The sequence below is a fragment of the Ornithodoros turicata genome, chromosome 1 (genome assembly GCF_037126465.1).
Source record: "Ornithodoros turicata isolate Travis chromosome 1, ASM3712646v1, whole genome shotgun sequence".
Taxonomy (NCBI): Eukaryota; Metazoa; Arthropoda; class Arachnida; order Ixodida; family Argasidae; genus Ornithodoros; species Ornithodoros turicata.
In genome coordinates, this window is record NC_088201.1 from 214,662,475 (window position 1) to 214,672,565 (window position 10,091).

The 10,091-nt window shown below is 45.6% G+C and overlaps 1 protein-coding gene across 5 annotated transcripts in view; it reads left to right on the forward strand.

The window, feature by feature from the left end:
• LOC135379041 (uncharacterized) overlaps positions 1–10,091 on the forward strand; it is a 297,822-nt gene that overhangs the window by 48,321 nt on the left and 239,410 nt on the right. The gene's annotated exons all lie outside the window — the stretch shown is intronic.

Here is a 10,091-nt window from a genome sequence, read left to right on the forward strand (position 1 = left end):
TTCGAGACTTTGGGGAACCAGGAAGGTTTCTTTCCCGTCTTACGTTCCAACAAATAATTGACGAGTTCGTAAACGGAAGAATGCCTGATGGGCTTGCCCGACACGGAGACACAACCCTCGCGATCCCAGGAAAGAGCCTTCTTTAATTCCGAGACGACCCTTTCCGCTTCCTTCTTTGTCCACCTCTGGAGAGAGTAGTCAAAGCCATTTGTAGTGTCGGACACCTTGTTTTTATTGTCGTAGGGGCCAAATCCGTACTGCTTGAGTATGCAATGCTTGCAGTATGAGTTTCACTTTGACGTCATCACTCTCCTGCGAGGAAAGAATGTTTCTGATGGAGGAGGTGGTCACTTCAATTCTCTTGGCCATTGACAAAAAGGTTCAACATGGTGGAAAGTAGGAGAGGAACCACCGACGAAAGAGCGCCCTGTCCTCGCTGCTGAGACAGAATGCGCTTCAAAAGTTGCGGATTCTTGTGAATCTTTTTGTCGGCGAGCCGTCGTAAAAAGCGTTTGTGCTTCTTCAAACGCACGAACGTGTCTGGAGCTAGAGCCACCTTTCCGTTCAATACATTGAGGCAAATTTCGGAGAGGTGTTTCATGTCACACGAGGAAGAACGTCTCAAGACGTCGCGACGGCGCGGAGGGGGTAGAGTGGAGAGTACTTTGAGTAAAGTGAGGTGAGGGCGTAGATTCATTTTGGGGCATAGATATATTGACGTTCACCCGGAAAGATATTGCTATGCAACCTGTGATCCTCGTGCGTACAGTTGTGAAGATCCACGAGTAAATAAGCGTGGGGCGACGACATCGCTTGTTTATATGCGTCCAGAAAATACTCCAATCTTTTTCTGCCAAATAGCTGTTGCACAAAATGTTCCATCTGGTGCACGCTGCTCAAGGTGCGCCACAGGACGACGTAACTGGCGTTGTAGGGTATAGTTCTAAAATGGCTACTGTCGAAAAAGATGTTTTGAACGAGTAAGAAGATCGACGCGTTGGCGTGGTGACAACCCCGAATGAAAAGATCGGTCACCTCCTTCAAGGAACCGGCATCGGTCATGTGATTGTCGACGACGATCAGCGTAGCGCGACGTGTCCCACTCTCGCGGTAGCTTCTTGGTAAATTCTACGGAGTCCCCAAATTCGTCCTGCATGCTCGGCGAAGCATATTTCTGCACGTAGAATATTTGTGACAGAGGCTTGTCCACAACGTCGTTCAGGTTCCTCAGCACGTTAGCAACGAAAGTAGATTTGACGCACATGGAGGGGCCGCTTAAGATACAGCGAAAAGGATGACGGAAACGAAAAGGTTTGGGGGAAGGCATGTTGGGTGCGTACACGTTGCACGAAGAAAAAGAAGAGACTGAGACTCGAAGAGAAATGCATCGCTTTTATTTACACGTCGTCGTCCTCTAGATCGGAACTGCGTTCCCAATACAGATTATCCAGGCTAAAGTTGGACTTATTTTTTGTCAGTCTGTCCGCCGCTAAGATGCGGTCGAGCGTCATCATCTTGTCCTGACACATTTATTGACGTGCTTGCAACCATTCCAGGCGGTGGACTTAAAAGGCTTCCTCTACGATGCCGCGAATAAATTCGCAAAGTTCTTCGTTTTTTGTCTTTCCTCGCCGACGAGAAACGCAGGAGAACAAACCACACATGGTGTTTTCCAAGTATCGGTCAGAATGATGACGCGAGCGCGGTGCGCGCTGCCTTGATACAGATAAACGCGCGCAAAGAAAGGAGAGCGAAACCGAAACTGAACCGAAGCCACCCGTCGCCGCTAGGAGCACGCGCGCGCAGCGGGAGGAGCGCAGAGGCAAAACCACCCGCAGGCGGGCGGCGCAGAGGGCGCTAGAAGCGCTCGCTCGCGCGCATGCGTAGGTGCCGCGTCGCGTCGCCCCAGTCAGTTGCTGGCTGGCTGTCGCGGAGAGCAAACGTGCACTCGGTTGCGCTCCGCAGTCCCCACGCCCGCTCAGTTTCTGCCTGACTCTCGAATGGAGCATTTGCCGGGGGGAAAAGGTGAGTGATTTGACGCGTTGTTTTACCGCGCCCCTTTTGTCGCATGTTTGCCGTGCCCCCGTGTTTAGCGGTGACCAACGAGTGATTTGCCGATGTTTGACTGCGCTGGTGTTAAGCCTTTTCTCGCATGTTTAGACTTGTTCAGCAGTGACCAAGCCTTTTCTCCGTGTTGACGCACATTTAGCAGTTCCCACCTTGTGTTAGCTGCATAGTGTTGTTACGCTGTGGTTAGGCCTAACCGATTGCCTTTTTCCCGATGTGTACTGTTTTCTCCGTGCTGTTTAGCAGTAGCAGTTAGACCTTTTCTCTCGTATGCCTAGACTTGTTCAGCAGTGTTGCCATTTTTACCTGCCCCTAGTGTCTTGTTCTGTCTTTCTCGCATAGAGCTACGATGGTGTGATGCCTTGCAACTAAGTGGCCACCTGTCGTCAATCTCTGCAACTGCTGGGTGCCAACTACCAACATGGCGGGCGCTGGTCACTCGGGTGTTGCGGAACGGTTTCTTCTTCGCGGCATCGTCGATTTTGGAATAAATTGTTTCTCTCCACCCTATTTCTATGTATCTATTTTATTTTCTACCTATTTTTTAAATTTTTTATGGACTCGTAGTGCACAATGCTCAGCTGGTCTGGACCCGAGTTAGATGCTCCCCAATTAGTGTGGTGGCTCCCTGGAGGGTGCTGATTAATGTGAGGGGTCCCAATTAGCTCTAATTGCTAATTAAATCGTGTTCAGGCCAGTTGAGCGTTGTGCACTATGAGAGTCCAATCATTACTACTACCTTCAGCATATGCTATATTGCAATAGATTTCATCTTGGAAAAAGTGTTATATACAGTGAACTCTCGTTATTATGTTCCCGAAAATTTTGGTCATAATGCGGAATTGTCGTATTAACGGGGGAGATTTGCAGGGGTTTCACTGCATTGTTCCCCGGGAGTATGGTCGTAAAGCGCGTATGTCAGATTATCGGGGGTCATATTAACGAGGGTTCACTGTATATATTTCTAAAAAATATGTTTGCAGTTAGCTGGGACACTCTGTATATAAGAAGCTTAAGAGGGCGGTTTATATATATATATATATATATATTTATAAATATATATAAGTTCAAAAATAGACGCGCAAACAGATTTTAGGGAAGTTACAAACAGTATTTCATTACATAGGGAGACGTTAAAAAGTAAAATGGGCAAGGGGTCGACGTTTCGACAGTGGCACTGTCTTCGTCAGGACAAAAGATGCGTAGCTGGTTACACAATACTTAAATAGGTTTGGTACATGAAGTCATAATCGGTACGGGCACGCCACAGGCGTTTGTCAGTGAGTCAGATTCGGGAAGATTCCAGAAGGTCAAGTCCCGGTGTGATGTCATTCGCCGTAGGTCACTGTCCGCTTTGGGGAAAATTCCGGGGCAGGGTGAGCGCTGCTTCAAACTTTCCTGAAAAAAAAAGAGACAGAAAAGAAACGAAAAGGAAGAAAGTGTAGCTCATCTAGGCGGCCAGATTTCCTACCGTTGAAAGTGCTCCCAGATCATCGTTAAAGGAACTGTAAAGTGAAATTTGACCCCCCTGTTTCTGTGTGCGACCTGGTAGTGTTTGCCTGTGTGATGCCTCACATAGAGGCTAAGCAATCAAATCGGGTTAATTATTGCACAACATAAATTAGAAAAATTTAATCGGACGGTAGGTTGCGCCCGGTAACAGCTAAAAACGTCATGATGGGAGTACTCCTGTCACGTGATACATAAGTAATACACAATGAACTTACGACCGGCTACTAATCTCCAATAAACACTACTTTTAGAATCAAGAGTTACTGAGACAATTCTTCAAAATATCGAAGAAACAGTATACCAAGGTACTGTCAGCGCGGTCAGCGCCCTCTCTTTCCTCTCCTCCCAACCATATTGCACGGCGACGGCGTTTATTGCGGCCTTGCGAGGTTTGTGTACGCAAAAAAAAGTTCATTTATTGCCGAAATTGAACGAAGCTTCACCTGACAGCTATGCCAGGCATCTACCGTAGTGTTCGGGGATACGCCAAGTGGGCTCTTTCGACAAGGGACGTTGTGTACCACAAGATTCCAACGGAAAATACACGGAAACGAAAGTTGTTGCAAGCGCTTGGTCAACACATTCGTGAGCCACGCCGTATTTGCTCAACCCATTTCTCTGACGAGTTGTACGAAATGGTAGCAGCGGACCGTCGAAAACTTCTCACACGGACGGCAGTCCCGACACCAGTGTTTCAACGTGTGACGTCTGACTATGCGAACACCAGTGCAGACGAGGTATGTATATATACCGATGCACAAGAATGATACATATATGTGGTTCACTTGAAATTCAAATCGATTTTTGTGATGCCTACGCTGCGTAATGTACCAAACGCAATATCCCCCTTCCGCTGGGGAGCCCTGTGCTCTCGCAGGAGAAGATAAGTGTCAACTAAATTATGCGCTATAGACACTGACCGCATTCTTCATTCATATCAGCGACACAGGCTTCCATCACGACTGACAAGAATGTGAAGCTCAGAAGTAAAAGCGTGTCAACGGATGATTTACCGTCAACACCTTTCAACCTTTATCCAGTGATGAATTCAACACCTATTGTCCATACACACTCATGCTCACAGGTGGGTCAAGCTCTTGTTTCGTTTAACATTTTAACTTCTGCATGCCTTGCAGGTGCATGATATGACAATATCTGCACCACTGGTGGAACCAGCTGTTGAGTAATTCTGGAAATCTGAAGACAACAGTTTTGAATGGCTTGCTGATACAAATTTGCAGATACTAAAAGCTCTTCTACCTTGCAGTGTTGTGCCCTCTGCTTCACTAGACCAGAAGAAGTAATCAAATGTGCATCATATTCAGAACTTCCGGTGCATCTCACAAAGTGGCCACAGATGTTCGCGTCACCACAAAAGTCGAGTACCCAAGTGAACACAATTTATCTTGGAAACTTCGGCCAGAAGTGAATAAGATGGCTGCAGGGAACATCCTGCTGTCCTGCACAATCCTTTTCAATGGGACCAGTGCAGCCAAGGTGTGAATTCATAGCGCCTTATGTTTTCAGAGATTCGAATGACACCTTGTAGTATTTGCTGCTGACCAGGTTCCGTGGTTACTTGAGCTGATTAATATTAAAGTCACCTCAACAGACCTCACCTACAACACCTACCAGAAAGGTCGCAGGCTCCCTTCACCAACACAGGTAGGATTATCAGAACTCACGGTCATGAGAGACTGAAGCACCCAAATAACCTTCCTGAAACACAAGCTTTCGAACAGAGTGTACTTCATTAGGCATGATGCAGACATACATGGTACATATATTTACACTGATATACATTAGAGAAGGGGAACAAAGAAGGTAGTGAGGACGAAATCCAAATTCTTGTTAGAAAGTATTGAGGGCACGAAAAAATAATACAAAACAAGGCACACAGGCTTTGCGTAGTTGAATTTTCTGTTACAATAATTCTATCTGCAACAATGACATAAAAGGTACACGTAGTAAAAGGTAAAAAGAACAAGCTTGTACCATTGCAATATGCAAATGCCATGCTCGGGAATGAGTAGTGGCCATGTAGTCCACAAGAGGATCTTGTAGCAGAGGGTTAAGAAAAAGCTTTAATCTGCGGTCAAGTTCAATGCACTTGCTGAGCTAAGCCCGTAGATGCAGCATACTTGTAACCACCTTAACAGGTGTAGTTCCAATTCCGAGGGAAATGCAGAGCTTCTACTTAGCATGTGGAGAAGTATGAGCTTATGTATACAAATCAGCTGTCATTCAGGAAACAATGTATACAAGCTTTGAGATAATGTGTCTAGGTTTGACCTGGCGCGCTTTCAACAGCCATGAGGGACCATGTTTCGATAGAAAGAGCATAGGCAAGACACTTAGCCATGACCATACATTATCTTCGCAGAGGATGTAGATCACCTCCTGAGTGAAACACCAACAGCTTGCAAATATGTGAGCTACAGTGAAATACTAGCGGCCTGCAAAAGACCTGAGCCCGCACCAATGGCTGCAGTTGGACTGGTATGAGGGAAAACATGGGAATTTATAATAAGAAATTGAAAGTGTTGCAAAGATGGATGTGCACAGACACAGAAAAGGTCTAAAATTTTTGTCAACGACAGGGATGCCTCTGAAGAGAAGCCTCTGTTGATGGCATTGGCATGACCCCACCTAAGGCCTTCTTATACTGATAAAGTCATGAACGCGAGATGGTTTTATTTATGTATTTATTTATTTCTATTTTTCTGGTGCCCATGAACGGCCAGAGGGCCTCCCTAATGGTGCACCATACAAACAGTTAATACAAAGAAATGAATTAAAACACCATAATTACACAAAACAAAAATAAATACTACGACAAAGACAAAACCATGTAGATTGCGAGGCAACAACTGGCCTTTCTTTGGACCCATCATGAAGGAGGCATCGAAGTTGGCGTGCGACGCCAAATAAGTCACCACCGAACAGATCAAAAACCCCGGAATGGGAGTTATACACAATCTGAAGCCTCAAAGAAGGTGATCTCTCGTAACTATTACCACATACATAAAATGTTTGTGTGTTCTAGTGCTGCAATGTGGAACATAGAAATTCAGCCTTGATACGATCGCAGCTGAATCGATATACAGTGAACCCTCGTTATTATGACCCCCGTTAATCTGACACTCAGGCTTTATGACCGAATTCCTGGGGAACGGTTTCTTCGCCATGTAAAATCTCCCCGTTAATATGACATTCCACTTATCGGACTATGACCGAGATTTTTGGGCACAGCTGGGGTCAAACACATGTATTATCCTCCCATTATTATGACAGCGTCAGGCGCCCCTTAGAGTGGCTGCTTAAGTTGCTCATGAACAAAGTGACACAGTTAAAGTGGGGCGCAAAGGATTAGGGTGACTCCAGGCGTTGTTGACCTCCACATTACTCATACCTCTTCTTGGATTGCTAAAGTAAGAAAAACCATAAACGACAGTGACCGCCCGTCACTACGAAAGAGGCCAGTGAAGCACTGAAGGTTGCTTTATTGTTTTTTGAGCAACACAATGACATTCATAATGTTCGTGTGATTGATAGTACTCTTGTCCAGTTATAAAAGCTGATCACTGCAAGCTACACCAAGCAGTCATTGTTGACAGACTTTTTTGTTAAATAAATTGTTGTGCAGCATCATGCGTGCGTTTTGTTCGGCCATGCATACTCTCTGGTCCCGACCGGACCGCTTTCTCGTTATTATGACAATTCGCTTTATGACCAGAATCTGCGGGAACGGAGGTGGTCATATTAACGAGGGTTCACTGTATATCTATATCGATACATAAATCGATTATAGGCAAGGTGATAGCCTATGTTCTCTTAGAGCTTATGGACTGGAACGTGTTTGTGGCAAACACCTGTGCACTGAACAGAATAAAAAATGCATACATACATTGCGTTACTGGTTGGTGCGAAATAGCACTTCAAAGTGATATGAACACAGTGTGGGGATGTTCTCCTTCATTGTTTGCTTGTTTACTGCTATCACTTGTATGCTCATTCATAAACACAGTGATCAATAAAGCAACATTACAAGCTTTGATGTCTGTAGAATGTACTTTACTGTGTAATGGCTGTCTGGTTATTCCAGAAGGGTATATGGCAGACCTGTATTGTTCATGAAAGGGATACTGTTGTGATCAAGCAGTGTGCAAACCATCCAGTGTACTGCTGTCAAGATAGCAGGCATTCAATGCAGCGTACAAGCACCTGAAAGAAAAGTGAGAGCTTCATCAAAGTGAAAGCGAATAAACATGCACATGGTCAGACAGCAACTGTATCACACGTCAAAAAGGCAAAAACCTTTGTGTGCTTCAGAAGGAAAGTTTTACCTTATGGCATGTACAGCACATGGTTCGAGGACTTTTCTGCAGTGCTTTCAGCTTTCCTAATGGTCCCCAGAGCCACTTGGTAAACTGTTTGTAGGCAACGTACCGAAACTTCCTGCATGTACCATGGACAGCGTAAAATTATATGTAACTTTGCTAATAACAAACCGAAGGCACACGTGGATGAACTCACTTATTCACTTTGCTGTTCCTCTTAACAGCGTACTCATCGCTTTCTCTCACGTAGCAGTAGGGTACCTGGAGCAACTCGGTCTTCAGCCACAGTATTTTAAAGTACATATTTCTTGAAATGCAACCGCTGCGCTGCTTCAGTAATGTCTCATTTCGCAGCAACAAAGACATTCTTCTGCCGTCGACATCGGCACGTATGTGCTACAAGGACACCTGAACCGAAAGAGCAATGCCATATTTCCGCTGCGAGGTTCTCAACATTTTCATTACCCATGAAGAGTGTTTCCCACGGCGGCTGGGTGACTGCAATGACGGTAATTCATCCTCCGTCGACGATTCCGCGGATGATGTTGTGTCATACTGCGTCTACCGAGTGCACTCGTACGGATAAACGTTCGTTTTGTGTGCGTGACTGCTGGACTATCGAAGCTCGAGGGCATTCAAGTTTGGAAAAATCAACATCACACGACGTGGACCTCAAAACAACATGACCTCTTCGCCACAGACCGGGAGGCGAATTAGAAAGGCGAGACTAGTCGTAGCCGACACGAGCCAACCCAGTGTTGTGTCTGAGGGAGTACTGAGCTTTGCGCTCGAATGTAATCTTTGAAATTCGATTACTCAAAGAAAGAAAGGATTCAAAAAGAAATATTTCGTAACTGAGATGTACTCTTTTTAGGCTTTCATAAAATCATAAGGTAACCCTGGGTTGAAATTCACTTTACAGTTCCTTTAATGGTTGATTGGAATTTGTAAATGAGATAAGCTTCGCGTTGTTCCCTGTTTCCGCGTCTTTTTTTGAACTTCTGTAAAACTTCGTGGCCGTTTGATAATCCTTTTACCTCATATATATATATATATATATATATAGATACTAATGGAACGATGCGGCAGCACCAGAGGACACGTGTTTCGCCGTGTTTGCGGCTCGTCGGCCCTGGGTAGCTGCGCATCGTTCCGAATTGGCAAACCAGGGGTCACTCAGCGAGCGATATACACCTGGGAGGGTGACTGAGCACTCCTCAATGCCACAGTGCAAGCCAGTGAATTGTAATGCAGGAAAAAAAGCCATTAAAGAAACAAATAAATGATACTAGACGTGTTTGAAATTCAACCTTACAGATTAATATGGCTTCTATGGCTGCACGCAGAGAAACAGATACTAATGGAACGATGCGGCAGCACCAGAGGACACGTGTTTCGCCGTGTTTGCGGCTCGTCGGCCCTGGGTAGCTGCGCATCGTTCCGAATTGGCAAACCAGGGGTCACTCAGCGAGCGATATACACCTGGGAGGGTGACTGAGCACTCCTCAATGCCACAGTGCAAGCCAGTGAATTGTAATGCAGGAAAAAAAGCCATTAAAGAAACAAATAAATGATACTAGACGTGTTTGAAATTCAACCTTACAGATTAATATGGCTTCTATGGCTGCACGCAGAGAAACAGATACTAATGGAACGATGCGGCAGCACCAGAGGACACGTGTTTCGCCGTGTTTGCGGCTCGTCGGCCCTGGGTAGCTGCGCATCGTTCCGAATTGGCAAACCAGGGGTCACTCAGCGAGCGATATACACCTGGGAGGGTGACTGAGCACTCCTCAATGCCACAGTGCAAGCCAGTGAATTGTAATGCAGGAAAAAAAGCCATTAAAGAAACAAATAAATGATACTAGACGTGTTTGAAATTCAACCTTACAGATTAATATGGCTTCTATGGCTGCACGCAGAGAAACAGATACTAATGGAACGATGCGGCAGCACCAGAGGACACGTGTTTCGCCGTGTTTGCGGCTCGTCGGCCCTGGGTAGCTGCGCATCGTTCCGAATTGGCAAACCAGGGGTCACTCAGCGAGCGATATACACCTGGGAGGGTGACTGAGCACTCCTCAATGCCACAGTGCAAGCCAGTGAATTGTAATGCAGGAAAAAAAGCCATTAAAGAAACAAATAAATGATACTAGACGTGTTTGAAATTCA